We start from the raw sequence: 17,841 nt of genomic DNA on the forward strand, positions 1-17,841 counted from the left end.
GAGGGAGAAGAGGGAGTGAGGACAACAATCCCTTTAAGGGCATGCCCCCAATAATCTAAAGATCTTGTGCTAGGCTCCATCTCTTAAATATCTACCTGCTCCCAATAGTGCCTCCTTCATTTCCCTGGAAATGAAGACCTTAGCACATGACAGACATTCACAATTCAAATTATAGCACTGATACTGAATTGAATGTAGTCATACTAAATTGAAGAGCAAAAGCAACTGAAATTTCACTCAGTTGAACTGAACCTTGTTACCTATGCATGTACATATACCTAGAATGTAAGTTCAGTGTGTACTGGGATTTTTAGACTTCCATGTTCACTGTTTATCTTCATGGCCAAGGACAGTGCCTGGCACAAAGTAGGCACTTAATAAATACTTGTTGAGTGAACTTATGTAATGCTTATAGAAAAAAAATCCCCACTAGGAAAACTAGAGCATTTTTTATCACAAACATTTTATGCCCTGAATTCCCCCATGATTACATCTTATGTTCCCTGACAGCGGATCTGCATGACTGACAGATGAGAGGATACAGGGAATAAGGAAGCAGTTAGAGAAAGAAACAGAATTTTTCCAGTCGAATTAATCTGGCTGCAGGATTTCCTGACCATACAGCTGCTGGGAGCCCAAGAACCCCTTCCCCCAATCTTCTGACTTTCTGAGGAACTTAGCTCTTGTCTGAGCAAGAGAAGTTTTATCTAAAGAAAAATAGTTCAAAAAGACTTTGCCTTTATTCCACTCCAGTGGAAAGTCAGCTTAGAACTGCCTAGAAAAATGAGGCCCTTCCTAGAGCCCCTGACCCTAAAATGAATGTCTGGTCCTCTAGCTGGGGAGAGCCCTGTAGAAGGGAATATCTTATCTGGTGTTATCAAGAATCTGAGAAGCCCATGTGATTTCCTATGGGAAGATGCAGGCAATCATAACTCAGTAGGAAAATACACGGTGTGCTCATGAAATGGACTTTTAGCTCCTGCCCACTTCAGGCCTTTACATATAACTCCTCTTTCTTTCTCTGAACCCTCGTGGTTTTCCCTACATATTGCCAGTTCAATCTACCCTTGATCCATTTCCACTAGCCCCACAAATGATAATCCAACTGTCATTCTGGTCTTCCATCCCTGGTTATGAGGAGACAAGTGATTGGTGAAGCTCATTCCCCAAAGTTATTATTAATAATCTTAGGCATCACAGATTTTCTTGCTATTCAAAAAAGTTTCTTTTTTCTCATTGTGTCATTTGAATCTATAATTGTCATTGCATAAAACACAGGGTACACTATAATGGGGTAGTTGAAAATGAGGTAGTGTTCAATGCAGAGACTATTTACAAAGGTCCAGGGAGGGCCAAGAGAAACATAAAGAATGACAAAGCCACCGAAGGCACATTATAGTGGAGAGTTGTTGCCACTGCTAGGCCTGAAGGGGTAAAGAGAAATTATGGGCTGTAGCTGTAGCGTGGTTGTAGGGAAGAGAGACTGTATAGTGTCCATCCATACCCTTAGTTATAATAACACTGTTAATTCACAGCCTGATAGAGAGCAAGGAAATTAAAAACCAAATCAAAACAAACAAAACAACCCCCCTTCCATCTCCTGTCAATGTGTAGCTGTAGCTTTGTCTACATGTAACCAGAAGTCAGAGTGAGTGAAAGGGGTCTCATCAATGAAGTGTAGAAATGTCTACTCCCAGGATGCAGAGAAGGGTTCAGAGGGAAGGATCTGAGACACGGATGGAAAGTGGAGAAATTTCTGATGAATTTTCCCCATGGTTGGTATTTCCTGAAACATTTTCTGTGTCAAGGTGATTGGATTAGTTTATCATTTTATCTCCTCCAAGTTTGTTTGCACCTACTTAGTGTTACTTCTTTGAATAATTTCTCACTATCATTATAAAGACCTTCAGAATGGAGGGGAGTTGGAAGAAAAGGGAGCACATGGGTATTTATGTTTTAATGTTCATGATATTTGATGATATTAAGAAGAATCTGTTATAATGATGATTTAAGTAAGAGAGTTTGGTGACTCTAAGATGTTAGACATCAGGGCTCCTTTCAATTTGCTGCTCCCCCATCTCGAGAGAAGTGCTCTCACCTTCATGGTCCTATGTGTCTCCTGACATGTCTGTTTCTTCTATTGATCTCATAACCCAGGAGGTAGTAACATCTCCTTTGCTCACATCCCACTGGCCAGCACTTGGTCACATAGTATCACACAGCATTGAAAGAGGCTGAGAAATGGGATCCCTTTTCTGATCTAACACCCTCAGAATCACTATTTGGCAGAAGAAGAGAATAGATATTGGGGGACAATGGATGTTGGGCTGTCTCTACAGTTGCTGTGGGCTCTCAGATTTATGTTTACATGAAGATTTTTCTCTGAAACACCTCACAAATACTGAATCATGTAGCCATGGAACAGAAATAAATGTAAGACAGAGATCTAGGAGGTCAAACTTAGTATCAGGCTTGTTCTTGACCTTGTAATCTTAGGAAAATCTTTTGTACTCTCTAAACCTCTAAGGGCCAAGTGCTAGTGGCTGGGGATACAATAGGGAGCAACAGAATCCAGATAGGTCTAGACATTATAGATCTTTGAGTTTAATTAAGGAGACAAAATTAAAAAAGAAAAGATATTTCCTTAAAAATAGAGTTGCAAACTATGCTTGGGATTACAAATAAAAAGGCCAAGTTGCCCCAAGAGAGGATAAAAGAGTTTGTGGTTTCCTCTATTTCCTCCTTAAGTCAACCAGTGCTGCAGAACTAGAAAACCGCATGACAGCGGCATTCAAGCTTGGATGCCAACTGGGTCCCCAGTGAAGAACACATTCTCCTTCCACTTTGATGCCTCCGCCTATGTGAGTCCTTGGCTGTATGGAGAGATTGACAGCTGTCTTTCTGAAACAGAAAAGAGTTCAGGTATTCAGGTGCTTATACCCAGTTGGCTTCTATTCACTTGTCCTCTTTATTTGATAGCTTCTTCTTCCTTAGGTATTGTTTCTGAAATTTGTTTTACCTATGCTTAAAAAGCCCACAACTTTGATAAACTACTTTGGATTTGTCTTGAGCAATATTTGTTGATTTTTCTCTGCTCTCCACGTGTAGTTGACACTGAACCCTGGTCATGATTCTAAGAGACTGGCTAAGGACAAGGACTCTGGCACAGACCAGATCAAATTCATGTTCCTGGAGCATATTCCTCAATCTTTTGTGCTTTTGTTTTATTATCCATAAAATGGGAATAATAACAGTAGTTACCTCATTGGGCTTGGAAGAAGATTAAAAGAGGTTATATCTGAGAAGCACTCAAGCAGCTTCTATTATACATGCCAAAGTAAGCTACTGCTCCTTCCCTAAACCTCCTCAGTGTAGAAATTGGTATTTTTTTGTTCCCATTCACTTTCTAAAGATTAATTTTCAAAAAATGCTTTAGTCGGGAATACTAACTCCATCCAAAATCACCCAAGGGAGATAATGGGTGTGTTTATGTTAACACATTTAAAAAAATCACCTAAAAATCCCTCCTAAGTATTTCTATGCTTCGATGTTTTATAAGCTCCATTGCCACTTCTCTTCCCTTCCTCAAACTTACTTTAGTCTTTTCAAAAATGCAAGAAATTAGCTGGAAGTGGTGGTTTATACCTGCAATCCCAGCTTCTCAGAAAGCTGAGGCAGGAGGATCACAAATTTGAGACCAGCTTCAGCAACTTTGTGAAACTCTGACTTAAAGAATTAAAAGGGTCGGGATGCGGCTCAGTGGTGTAGCACTCCTGGGTTCAATCTCTAGTCCTGTTTAAAAAAAGTGCTAGAAAGTCAGTTCAGCTCTGAATATTCTCCTAAAATATGACCTAGGATGCTCAATAAAGCCACTGGCCCTTCTTGAGATGGAGACAATAACAGTGGCCATCTTTAGCCATCTCTGCAAGAATAATGAATTCTTCCAAACACATCAGTTTTCCACAGAAGGAATCATGAGGAATGACATTTTTTCCCATTTCTTTACATGTGTATTTTCTGGTGACTAATTTCACTTAAAAATATTCTGTGTCATCTAACACATTTCCAGCTGCTTTTAGGATCCCTATTCATTCATTTATTACTAATTTCTTGAATACTCACAGTCACCCTTACATGGAGATAGGTAAAGGGGATATATAATAGACAAGACAAATGGTCTTCCTATCCTCCTAAAGCTGATCCTTTAATTCACTTCTAGCACAGGAACTTTGGTCATCCTCACATCTGACTCAGCCAGAGGTTACATTCCCTTTACAATCCTCAAACATCATCTCCTTTCTCCCTGTTGGATGGACCATGCTAAGTCACTGAGGGCAGTCATGCATCATGACTCTGCTTTCAGTTCCCTGCCTCTGAGAGGAAACCTCTGAGCCAGGACAGAAAGCATGCTGAGCCCAAAGTCATATCTCTATCCCACATGGTCTACTCAGACTTGTTTTATGCTTCCAGAAGACATACCATGACCTAGATAATGAAGGGGCAGAAATTGAGACCATTGAATATTACAATATCAGTAGAGGACAAATGTTGAAGTACAGATAGTCTAGGCATTGGGGTCAACAAGAACTGGATTTGAATCTAGATTCCAGGAATCCCTGGCCTTTGATAGATTACTTAACATCTTCAAACCCTGGTTTCCTCCCCTGTGAAACAAGGACAGTTCCTCACACATAGTAGGTTGGTCCTGAGAATCAGGGCACAGGCGGCAGTTGCTCACATCTTGTTTGTATTTCCAGGTGCACCAGTGGAGAGTTTTAGGATAGATCCAATTGCACTACCCTGAAGGACAGAAAATACACCAATGAATGAAAGTGACTAGTACCTTCCCCCAATTTGTGACAAGGAGACCCTGATCCTGGGCTTATTGGCCCTCATCACTGTCCTGGTTGCTGTGTTAGGAAACATGGTTGTGCTTCAGCTCTTGAGCTTCTTACATGGGCAAGAATACCTTCTCCATCTACATCACCAACTGGAGCTAACTTCCTCTTCCTCTGCTTCCTGATTATAGATTACCTGGAATAACCTACAGGCTTCTTTCATTGCATCTCTATCTTCATCCTAGCTTCTTTACCATTGTGTTGACTTTTTCCTACCTTGCAGATCTGAGTTGCACGTCTATCCTGTGACCATCTAGAACTGCTGCCGCTGACCAAGGCACACATCACCTGTCAGGTGTGCTCTGCTCTGGGCCCTGTCACTGTTCTTGAGTATCTTTAAAGGGGACCATCCTGATTTCTTGTTTAAGGATTTTCATTATGATTGGGGTCTGATGTTTATTTCATCATTACTGTATGGGTGACTATTTCATTTGCAGTTCTTTCTTTGCACCCTGCCCCTGAATATCAGGATCTTCTTTGGCTTCTGGAGGATGATACTAATCAGGTGGCATATGACTTTCATGCTCATAGAGCTGGTCTTCCTTCTCTTTGACTTGCCTTTAGACATCCGCAATTTCCTTTTAATCTGGATCCAGAGTTTTCATGATTTTCTTTGTCAGCTTTCTCTGTTGATGGTTGTCCTATCCTGTGTTGACAGCTGTGCCAAGTCCATCATTTGCTTCTTCATTGACTCCATTTGGCAGCAGCTTCAGCACCGGTAAACACTCAAGTCTTTTCTCCAGAATCCTATGCAGGACACTTCTGAGATGGATGAACAAATCCCTGGAGAGTCAGAACCAGTCTGGTGCAGCACTTTTTGCTTGGTCAGACAGCCTCTGAGCCTCTGCTGTGGTCAGACAGATATGACTTGTAGAGCCTAGTTTGCTTTTTCAGCTTGAGAGACTTTCATACCCCTGTTGAGTTGGTAGAGCCTGATCTTTGAACAATCAGGGTAACAGTGGTCCCCATGAGGACTAAGTGAGACAGGGCCTGTTGAACAAGCACTGGTTGCAGTGTCTCTGGAACTGCCCTTGCTTGGGGGTGTCACCCCATCTCCATGCAAGCTAGGCAAACTCTGGAGCATTCCTACTCTTCCTCAATACCTCCTTGAGCAAAAGGCTGAAAGTAGTGCAGAAAAAGTCTAAATTTCTTTTGTCACTGAACGAGATAGGGACTAAATGAAGGTTAGATTTTTCAGTTTCTTTTTCTGTTTCTTTTAATGTTTGTCTCAATAATATTAAAAGAATTAACTATATTAACACCTCTGCGAAAAGCAGTCTTCTTTAATTTTGGCAGGCTGTAGTATATCTCCCTAGCTTAACAGATGTTTATTAAATAAATAACTATGACATTAATATTTATTTTTATATTATAATCATTAGTGCATATTAATTATACAAAATAGTGTGATTCTTTGTGGCATTTTCCTTTTTTCTTTTATTTTTGGTACTGGGAATTTATTTAACCCAGGGACACTTTACCACTGAGCCATGTGCTTGGCCCTTCTTATTTTATTTTTAGGTTTTGAGACAGGGTTTTGCTGAGGGCCTTGCTAAGTTTCTGAGGCTGGCTTTGAACTTAGGATCCTGCTGTTTCAGTCTCCTGAGTAACTGGGATTACAGGTATATGCTACTGTGTCTAGCTCGAACACATCATTATGTTATTTTTATCTTTGATTCTATTTATATAGTGTATTACATTTATGGACTTGGCATCCTTGAACCATCCTTGAATACCTGGAATGAAATCAACTTACTTAATCATGGTATATTATCTTTTTAATGTGATGTTGAATTCAGTTTGCAAGATTTTTAAATTGGTGCATTTTAATTATACAGCTTAGTGGGCTTAATTAGTGGGCTTTATTGGGGCATAGCTGTACATGCATATATCAAAATTTTATCAATTTCACTTTCTTCTTTCCTCCCCCTAAATCTCTTCTCCAGTAATGGTCTCCCTTCTACTCTCAAGACAGATTCACACCCTTTTGTTTCTTTATAGACTCCACATAAGAGTGAAAACATACACTACTTGTCTTTCTGGACATGGTTTATTTTGCTTAATGTGATGCTCTTTATTTCCTTACATTTTCCTGCAAATGACATGATCTCCTTCTTCTTATTGGATGAATAATACTCAATTATGTCTGTATACTTATTTATTATGTCTGGATCCATTGATGTGCATTTATTCTGATTTAATACTTGGGTATTGTGCATGTGCTTTGGTAAATATGAGCATGCTTGTATTAACACAGTATGATGGCATGGATACTTTTGGATAAATACTGGGGAGAATATACCTGGACCACCTGGTAGTCCTATTTTTAGTTTTTTTTTTTTTTTTTTTTTTGAGGAAATTCCACACTGATTCCCATACCAACAGTGTATAAGGATTCCTTTCCCCCCATATCCTCACCACCTCACCATCATTTATTACTTTTTCTTTTTGGTGTGTGTTTGTGATGCTGGGGATTTAACCCAGGGGTACTCCACAATCGAGGTACACCACCAGCATTGTTCTGTTTTTAATTGGAGACAGTCTTGCTAAATTTCCTCCTGCCTCAACCTTCCGGGCTGTGGGGATTACAGCTGTGCACCACCATGCATGTGTGCTACTTGTCATCTTCTTGATGATTGCTGTTATGACTGGGGTGAGATGAAATCTCAGTGTAGTTTTGATTTACATTTTCCTGATATCTAAAGATGTGGAACATTTTTTCCATATAATTATTGTCCATTTGTACTTCTTTTGAGAAGTGTCTGATGATTTCTCTTGCCTATTTATTGATTGGCTTATTTGTTTCTTTGATGTCAAATGTTTTGAGTTCTTTATATATTCTGGATATATAATCCCATGTCAGAAGAGTAGCCAACAAATATTTCTTCCATTTTGTAAGCTGTCTCTTTATACTTTTTCTTTCTTTCTTTATTATTTTTTTTAATGTACAGAAGGTTTTAAATTTGATAGCATCCTATTTGGGACTTTTTACTATTATTTGCTGTAATTTCTATGCTATCAAATATAAGACTATTCAAGAAGTTGTAGATTATTCCTATTTGTTGAAATGTTCCCCCATTTTCTTCTAGAGGTTTTAGGGTTTCTGGTCTTCTACTTAAGTCTTTGTTCCATTTTAAGTTGACTTTTGTACAAGGTGAGAGGGATCTAAAGTCATTTTTCTGTATATGGGTATCTGGTTTCCCAGAATCATTTGTGAATGAGGTTGTCTGTTCTCCTCTATTGTCTGTTTTTGACACCTTTGTCAAAGATCAGATGACTGTGTATGGGTTTGTCTCTGTGTCTTCTACTCTGTTCCATTGGTCTGTGTGTCTCTTTTGATTCCAGTACCAAATGCTTTTGCTACCATGGTTCAGTACTATGATCTGAAATCAAGTATTTTTAAAATTTTGTTCTAATTAGTTATACATGACACTAGAATGCATTTTGACACATTGTACATAAATGGAGCACAACTTGTCCTTCCTCTAGCTGTACATGGTGCAGAGTCACACAAGTAGTGTAATCATACATATATATAGGGTAATGTCCACCTCATTCCACTGTCCTTCCCATCCCCTCACCCCCTACCCTCATTCCCCTCGGCACAATACAAAGTTCCTTCATTTTTCCCTACCCCCACCCCATTTTGGATCCTCATCCACTTATTAGAAAAAGCATTTAGCCTTCAGTTTTTTTTTTTTTTTTTTTGGTTTCAGTTATTTGGTTTAGCATGATATTCTCCAGCTCCATCCATTTACCTGTGAATGTCATCATTTCATTCTTCTTTAAAGCTTAGTAATGTTCCATTGTGTATATGTACCATGTTTTCTTTATCCATTCATCTGTTGAAGAGCATCTATGTTGGTTCCATAGTTTAGCTATTGTGAATTGGGTTGCTATACACATTGATGTGGCTGTGTCACTGTAGTATGTTGATCTTAATTCCTTTGGGTATAGACCAAGGAGTGGTATAACTGGGTCAAATGGTGGTACCATTCCAAGTTTTCTGAGGAACCTCCATACTACTTTCCATAGTGGTTGCACCAATCTTCTGTCCCACCAGCAATGTACGAGTGTACCTTTTCCCCCACATCCTTGCCAACATTTATTGTTACTTGTATTCTTGATAATTACCAGTCTGACTGGAGTGAGATGAAATCTTAGAGTAGTTTTGATTTGTACTTCTCTAATTGCTGGAGATGATCAACATTTTTTATATGTTTCTTGATTGATTGCATTTCTTCTTCTGTGAAGTGTCTGTTTAGTTCCTTAGCCCATTTATTGATTGGGTTATTTGGGTTTTTGGTGTTAAGTTTTTTGGGTTCTGGAGATTAGGGTTCTATCTGAGGTGCATATGGTAAAGATTTTCTCCCATTCTGTAGGCTCTCTCTTCACGTTGTTTATTGTTTCCTTTGCTGAGAAGAAGTTTTTAGTTTGAATCCATCCCATTTATTGATTTTTGTTTTTCTTCTTGTGCTTTAGCTGTCTTGTTAAGCAAATCAGCTCCTAAACTGACATGATGAAGATTTGGGCCTACTTTTTCTTCTATTATGCACAGGATCTCCATTCTAGTACCAAAGTCTTAGATCTACTTTTAGCTGAGTTTTTGCAGGGTGAGAGATAGAGGTTTAATTTCATTTTTCTGTGTATGGATTTCCAGTTTTCCCAGCACCATTTGTCAAATAGGCTATCTTTTCTCCACTGCATGTTTTTGGTGCCTTTGTCCAGTATGAGATATCTGTATTTATGTGGGTCTGCCTCTGTGTCTTCTATTTTCTATCATTGGTCTACATGTCTATTTTGGTGCCAATACCATGATGCCATTTTTGTTACTATTGCTCTGTTAAATAGTTTAAGGTCTGGTATTCTGATGCCTTCTGCTTCACTCTTCTTGATAAGGATTGCTGTGGCTATTCTGGGTCTCTTATTTTTCCAAACGAATTTCATGATTGTTTTTTCTACTTCTATGAAGAATACCATTGGGATTTTAATAGGAATTATATTAAATCTGTATAATCCCTTTGTTAATATGGCTTTTTTGACAATTTTAATTTTGCCTATCTAAGAGCATGGGAGATCTTTCCATCTTCTAAAGTCTTTAATTTCTTTCCTTAGTGTTCTGCAGTTTTCATTGTAGAGCTCTTTCACTGTATTGTTAGGTTGATTCCCAAGTACATATTATATTTTTTTGAGGCTACTGTGAATGGGGTGGTTTCCCTAATTTCTCTTGCAGTGGATTCATCACTGATGTGCAGAAATGCATTTGATTTATGGCTATTAATGAAAGCAGGTATTTTCATCCTCAAAATTATTCTATTTTCTCAGTATTGTTGGGGTTATTCTGAGTCTTCTTCCTTTCCATAAGAATTTTAGGATTTATTTTTAATTCTATGAATAACACCATTGGTAGTTTGATGGGAATTACACTGAATCTATAGATTGCTCCTGGGAATTTGGCCATTTTCCACGATATTAATTCTGCCCATCCATGAACATCTCCTGGTGTTTTCTTCAATTTCTTTCTTTAGTTTTCTATAATTCTCTTTGCAGAGCTCTTTCCCCTCATTGGTTAGGCTTATTTCTAGTTTGTTTTGTTTTTAGTTATGGTGAATGGAATTTTTCCTGATTTCTTTCTCAGTGGATTCATTATTGGTGTATAGAAAGGCAACCAATTTTTGTATGTTGATTTTTTTATACTGACACTTTGCTGAATTTGTTTATCAAATCTGGAAGTCTTCTGGTGATTCCTTTATGGTCTTTCTAAGTATAGGACCATATCATCTGCAAATAGGGATACCTTTATTTCTTCCCTCCTTATTTGTATTCCTTTCATATTTATTCTCTTGCTGGATTGCTCTGGGTAACTTTTCAAGCACTGTATTAAATAAGAGTGGTAATAGTGCACATCCTTATCTCCTTCCTGAGGAAACACTTTCAGTTTTCCCCCATTCAGCATGATGTTGGCTGTGTCATGCATCTGTTGAGATGGTAATGTGATTTTCCCTCTTGATTCTATCTACATTGTGTATTGCATTTATTTATGTGCAAATGTTGAACTATTTTAATATCTCTGGAATGAAACCAACTTGATCATGTGTATGATTTTTCCAAAGTGTTGCATTTCCTTTACAAGAATTTTATTGACATTTTTTTGTATCTATGTTCACCAAGGATATTGGCCTGAAGTTTTTTTTTAATGTTGGTTTATCTTTATTAGATCTTTAAAGAACTGATATCAGCATTTCTCAACCTATTGTATTAACTAGGAGAAGAAGGAACACCTCAAAACACATTTTCAAAGGCAAATATGTATTTTGTACTTTTTCTGAATCTCTAAGTTCTTTTGAGTGGATCTTACATATCTTGCATTGTCTTACTTCACTCACCCAAGTATTTGTTTCTTCTTTGAATCTACTGACCATTTAAATAATCAATATTTCAAATTCTTTGCCTGTAATTTCATCTACTTTGATATCTTTGGATATAGTTACTAGGGAGTCATGAACTTTTGGAGAATGACATTACCTTTTTTCTTCATTTTCTTGTGTTTCTATGCAGAGATTTGAACATATGTTGGGATGAATATCTCTTTCACTGTTATGGGAAGGTATTCTTACAGAGGAACTTTCTCTTGACCATGTGCCCTGGGACATTGTTTTGTTTTGTAGTGTCAAGCTTAATTCTAAATGGATTTCATGCTGTTTACCTGGAACCTTTTAGGCTGTGTTTGGGTTTTGATTCTGTGTGTATTGTGTCAGAAATTGAAGTACACTCTTTCTGTAGGATTCATAGCAGTGGGATTCTATTGGTAGTTCAGGGAGGTGTGTTGCACTTTAACACAATAGCAGAGTATTACTATTACTCCTCCAGACTTGCAGTCACTGTGAAGTCAGAAAGTGTGGAAGTGATGTATGCTAGGGCACCTCGTGGGTTAGGTGCACAAAAGTGTTTATTTCTCTGTTGTTGCTTAGGGGATGAATGTTCTGTAGTATGTATTCAGATTCCCTGGTATATGCTAATTTGGGATTGGGTCTTCATTTAGGGGTTTTTGTCTCTTCTGTTCTTTAAGTTGAGGTATCAGTCAAAGTTTGAGCAGGACTAAGATGTGGGTTGAGTAATGTGCAATTTCTCTCAACTGTACTAGGAATGAAGTTCAGTGGGAAAGCACCCACCCAATGTATTTAAAGTGCTGGACTTAATTTCCAGCATGCCTTTGAGAAGAGAAAACAACCAATAATGACAACTTTAAAAAAATATGCAAATATACAATAAAAACCTATTAGAAATACATATCTATAACACCACTAACTTTAGAGAAGAGATAGAGATAATATAGACTTGAATAAAAAGTTAAGTGATATTGAAAGTAAGATTAATGATGAAAATGGAGGGTAAGGGAATAAGGAAAGAAGAAATGAAAAGAGAAAGAAAGAAAAAATGGGGGATGAAAATGATATGTTGTAGTCACTTCCCTGGGCCCAAACCGTCTCTTGGAATGGGCGCCTGTTGAGTATAAAAAGACTGTTGGGTCTTGCAGATCTTAAAAATGCAAGGGTTTCCAATCTCTCACACAGCACGTTCATCCTTCTTACAACAGTTTACACTTAAGGCACCAGATGAACATGATGGGAAGCGTAGAGAACTTCTCCTGAGCCATCTCACTATGCTGATCTCAGGTCTTCTGTCTCCTTGGAATGCATGTTTGCCTGGTGCTGGCCTCTTACTGTTAGGGATCATTGGAAGTTTCTCTCTTTCACCCCACTGCAGGAAACTTCCCTTTCCTGGCTGAGCTGCGGAACACTAAGTGTCGGAGCTCTCTGTTTTTCCCAAATATTCCCAAACCGATATTTCTGGGTGTCCTTTGGTCACTAAGTCTCCACTGTTGTGCCTGAGTGCTTTACTGTGACCCCTACCTCCGCGTGCAGCTGTGCACCTGTTATTTAGGTTCAATCTTATGGAGGCCTGGGTAAGTGCTGAGTATCTCTAATCCATTATAGTCCAAATTCATCATAGACCCATTTCTAAAATGTGTTTAATATAGAAATGAGCATTCTTTGACAGCATTCTTTGTGTTTCTGTGTTTTTTTATTTTTAGTATTTTCTCTTTCTTAGACTATTTCCCTCCCTCCTTATAGTATCCATCTGCTTGTGCATATTTCCCACATTTCTATGTGAATCTTTGGCATATTAGTCATAGTTACTGCATATCCCTTATTTATTCTAAATTATCTACAGTGTCATAAATCCCTTTGGAGAGAATTGATGCTATTTTAATACTGATGAACTAAAACAGAAATATAAGTTTACTATTCAAATCTGAAATCATGCTAGGGGGATTCAAGATGGCGGACTAGAGGGTGGCTGAGTTTCGTGTTGCTCCAGGACTCAGGACTCAAGAAGGGGAGATATAGAGAGACTTGGGACCAACTCAAAGCAGACGGGTGAGTCTCTCCTGTTGGGGAGGCGTCCCGGACGGGGCGGTAGCCCCGAACGCAGGGATCTTTGTGAAGTAGAGCTGCCCGGCGAGACACCCCTTCCCCCGCTGGAGCAGTGAACTCGGACAACTGGGAGCATTGGAGAGGTGGCTGCTCAGCACAGTGCTCGGACTCGGCGCAACCCACCCGGGCTCTGGGAGGCTGCCCAAAGGAGAGGGTGCGCAGTGAGCTGTTTGGACTGAAAGCGACCACCTCTGAACACAGGGGGCTGCCCAGAGGAGAAGGAGAAATACGGGCTCGGCACATCGCTTGGACTTGGAGCAGCTGAGCCAGGGCTCCGGGCGGCTATCCGGTGGAGCAGCGTGGTGAGTGGTTTGGACTCAGAGCAAGCGCTCCTAAACACAGGGGGGTTGTCTGGAGAAGGAGGAGGAGCATGGCGGGGTGCTTGGGCTCGAAGTGACTGTACCAGGGCTACGGGTGGCAGTCGGGACGAGGAGGTGCACAGTGAGTTCCTGGGACTCGTGACGAACGCACCAGATCTCTGGGTGACTGCCTGGAGGAGAAGGAGGTGCACGGTGGGTCACTTGGTCTTAGAGCGACTGCATGGAACACCAGGTGGCTGCCGGAGGAAAAGGTGTGTGGCGGGTCACTGGGACTCGGAGCGACTGTAAGGGGCTCCAGGTGGCTGCTCAGAGGAGGGGCCGCAAAGCCAGGCGATTAAGTGCAGAGCAGGGTCCCAGGGCCTAGGGGGCTTCTTGGTGGAAGAGCCGCACAGACAAACTGAGGGGCGGAGCGAAGGCTCCAGGACTGCAGGCAGCTTCTCTGAGCAGAGGCAGCCTAAGGAGATTCATCTGCGAAGGGCGAGGCTTCCAGGCCCAGGAGGTAGGTCCTGGTCCCTGGGAACATTGCAGAAGAAGGCTTCCCAGCCCAGGCGGTAGTTGTGAATTGAATGGAACCTCTAGGAGGGGAACTGACCAGCGAGACCTCCCCACTGGGTGAGTCCTCCCTGCCGGGTGAGGTTCTCCCAAAAGGACTGTAAAACCAGAGACACAGGCCCAAACTGGCCTTGCATCAGCCCACATCCTACTTCCCCTTTGGATGACCATTTGTCAGCAAGTGAAGGTACCTCTGCCCACTAGCAGGGAATATACCCCACCGGAAGGCCACCACCCCTAGGGAGTCAGCTTCCTTGTGGAGCACCGCATTATCAACTTCCTCCAAGACTTCAAGCTACTGAAGGCTAAGAGGGTATATACTAGAAATCTTCAGGGATATTATAAGTCAATAGAGGAAATCTGCAATATCACAGCGGTCAACTGATACCTGAACAATATGAGAAAACAAGGAAAGAAAATGCTGCAAACAAATCTAGATGTTACATCAATGAAACCCAATGACAGCATGGCAGAAGAAATGACAGAAAGGGAGTTCAGAATGTACATAATTAAAATGATCAGGGAAGCAAATGACAAGATGCAAGAGCAAATGCAGGCACTGAATGATCGCACCAATCGACAGTTAAAAGAGCAAATACAGGAAGCAAAAGATCATTTCAATAAAGAGAGATATTGAAAAAAAACCAAACAGAAATCCTTGAAATGAAGGAAACAATAAACCAAATTAAGAACTCCATAGAAAGCATAACCAATAGGATAGAACACCTGGAAGACAGAACCTCAGATATGGAAGACAAAATATTTAACCTTGAAAACAAAGTGGACCAAACAGAGAAGATGGTAAGAAATCATGAACAGAATCTCCAAGAACTATGGGATATCATGAAAAGGCCAAATTTAAGAATTATTGGGATTGAGGAAGGCTTAGAGAAACAAACCAAAGGAATGAACAATCTATTCAATGAAATAATATCAGAAAATTTCCCAAATCTGAAGAATGAAATGGAAGATCAAGTACAAGAGGCTTATAGGACTCCAAATATACAAAATTACAACAGACCCACACCAAGGCACATTATAATGAAAATACCTAACATACAAAATAAAGACAGAATTTTAAAGGCCGCAAGAGAGAGGAATCAAATTACATTCAGGGGGAAACCAATACGGATATCAGCAGATTTTTCAATCCAGACCCTAAAAGCTAGAAGGGCCTGGAACAACATTTTTCAAGACCTGAAAGAAAATGGATGCCAACCACGAATCTTATATCCAGCAAACTTACTTTCAAATTTGATGATGAAATAAAATCCTTCCATGATAAACAAAAGCTAAAAGAATTTACAAAAAGAAAGCCAGCATTTCAGAACATTCTCAGCAAAATATTCCACGAGGAAGAGATGAAAAACAAAGAAGCAAATCAGCAATGGGAGGAACTATCCTAAAGGAATTGTCAAATAAAGGAAGAACCAAGTCGTCTCAAAATAAAAAAAAAAAAAAAAAAAAAAAAAAAAAAAAAAAAAAAATAAATAAAATGAACCAAATGACCGGGAATACTAATCATATCTCAATAATAACCCTGAATATTAATGGCCTGAACTCATCAATCAAAAGACATAGACTGGCAGATTGGATCAAAAAGAAAGATCCAACAATATGTTGCCTGCAAGAGACTCATCTCATAGAAAGAGATACCCATAGACTAAAGGTGAAAGGATGGGGAAAAACATACCATGCACATGGACTCAGCAAAAAAGCTGGGGGTATCCATCCTCATTTCAGATAATGTGGACTTCAAGTCAAAGTTAGTCAGAAGGGACAAAGAAGGACATTACATATTGCTTAAGGGAACCATAAATCAGCAAGACATAACAATCATAAACATCTATGCCCCAAACGGTGGCTCATCCATGTATGTCAAACAAATCCTTCTCAATTTCAGAAACCAAATAGACCATAACACAATAATACTAGGTGATTTTAACACACCTCCTCACCACTGGATAGATCTTCCAAACAAAAATTGAACAAAGAAACCATAGACCTCAATAACACAATCAATAATTTAGACTTAACGGACATTTATAGAATATACCATCCAACCAAGAGCGAATACACTTTCTTCTCAGCAGCACATGGATCCTTCTCTAAAATAGACCATATATTATGCCACAAAGGTAATGTAAGCAAATACAAGAAGATAGAGACACTACCTTGTATTCTATCAGATCATAATGGATTGAAGTTAGAAATAAATGAAAGAGTAAAAAACAGAAGCTACTCCAACACCTGGAGATTAAACAATATGCTATTACATGATGAATGGATAACAGAAGATATTAGGAAGGAAATTAAAAAATTCTTAGAGGTAAATGAGAACAAAGAAACATCATATCAAAATCTCTGGGACACTATGAAAGCAGTACTTAGAGGGAAATTTATTTCATGGAGCGCATTCAATAAAAGAAGTAAAAATCAACAAATAAACGACCTAACACTACAGCTCAAAGCCCTAGAAAAAGAAGAACAGACCAACACCAAAAGTAGTAGAAGACAGGAAATAGTTAAACTCAGAGCTGAAATCAACAAAATTGAAACAAAAGAAACAACACAAAAAATTGACAAAATAAATAGTTGGTTCTTTGAAAAAATAAACAAAATTGATAAACCCTTAGCCACTCTAACAAAGAGAAGACGAGAGAAAACCCAAATCACTAAAATTCGGAATGAACAAGGAAATATCACAACAGACACGATTGAAATACAAAACATAATTAGAAGCTATTTTGAAAATCTATATTCAAACAAAATAGAAAATTTCGAAGACATCAACAGGTTTCTATAGACATATGAATTGCCTATATTGAACGAGGAGGACATACACAATTTAAATAGAACAATTCAAGTAATGAAGTAGAAGAGGTCATCAAAAGCCTACGAACAAAGAAAAGTCCAGGACCAGATGTGTTCTCAGCCAAGTTCTACAAAACCTTTAAAGAAGAGCTCATTCCAATACTTCTCAAAGTATTCCATGAAATAGAAGAGGAGGGAACCCTCCCAAACTCATTCTATGAAGCCAATATTACCCTGATACCCAAATCAGACAGAGACAAATCGAGGAAAGAAAATTTCAGACCAATATCCTTAATGAACATCGACGCAAAAATTCTCAATAAAATTTTAGCAAATCGCATACAAAAACATATTAAAAAGATAGTGCACCACAATCAAGTGGGTTTCATCCCAGGGATGCAAGGTTGGTTCAACATCCGGAAATCAATAAATGTAATTCACCATATCAATAGACTTAAAGTCAAGAATCACATGATTATTTCAATAGATGCAGAAAAAGCATTTGATAAAATACAGCACCCCTTCATGCTCAAAACACTAGAAAAAATAGGGATAGTGGGAACATTCCTGAACATTGTGAAGGCCATCTATGCTAAGCCCATGGCTAATATCATTCTAAATGGTGAAAAACTGAAAGCATTCCCCCTAAAAACCGGAACAAGACAGGGATGCCCTCTTTCACCACTCCTATTCAATATCGTTCTTGAGACTCTAGCCAGAGCAATTAGACAGACCAAGGAAATTAAAGGAATACGAATA

This window comes from Sciurus vulgaris, assembly GCF_902686455.1.
Source record: "Sciurus vulgaris genome assembly, chromosome: 11".
NCBI lineage: Eukaryota > Metazoa > Chordata > Mammalia > Rodentia > Sciuridae > Sciurus > Sciurus vulgaris.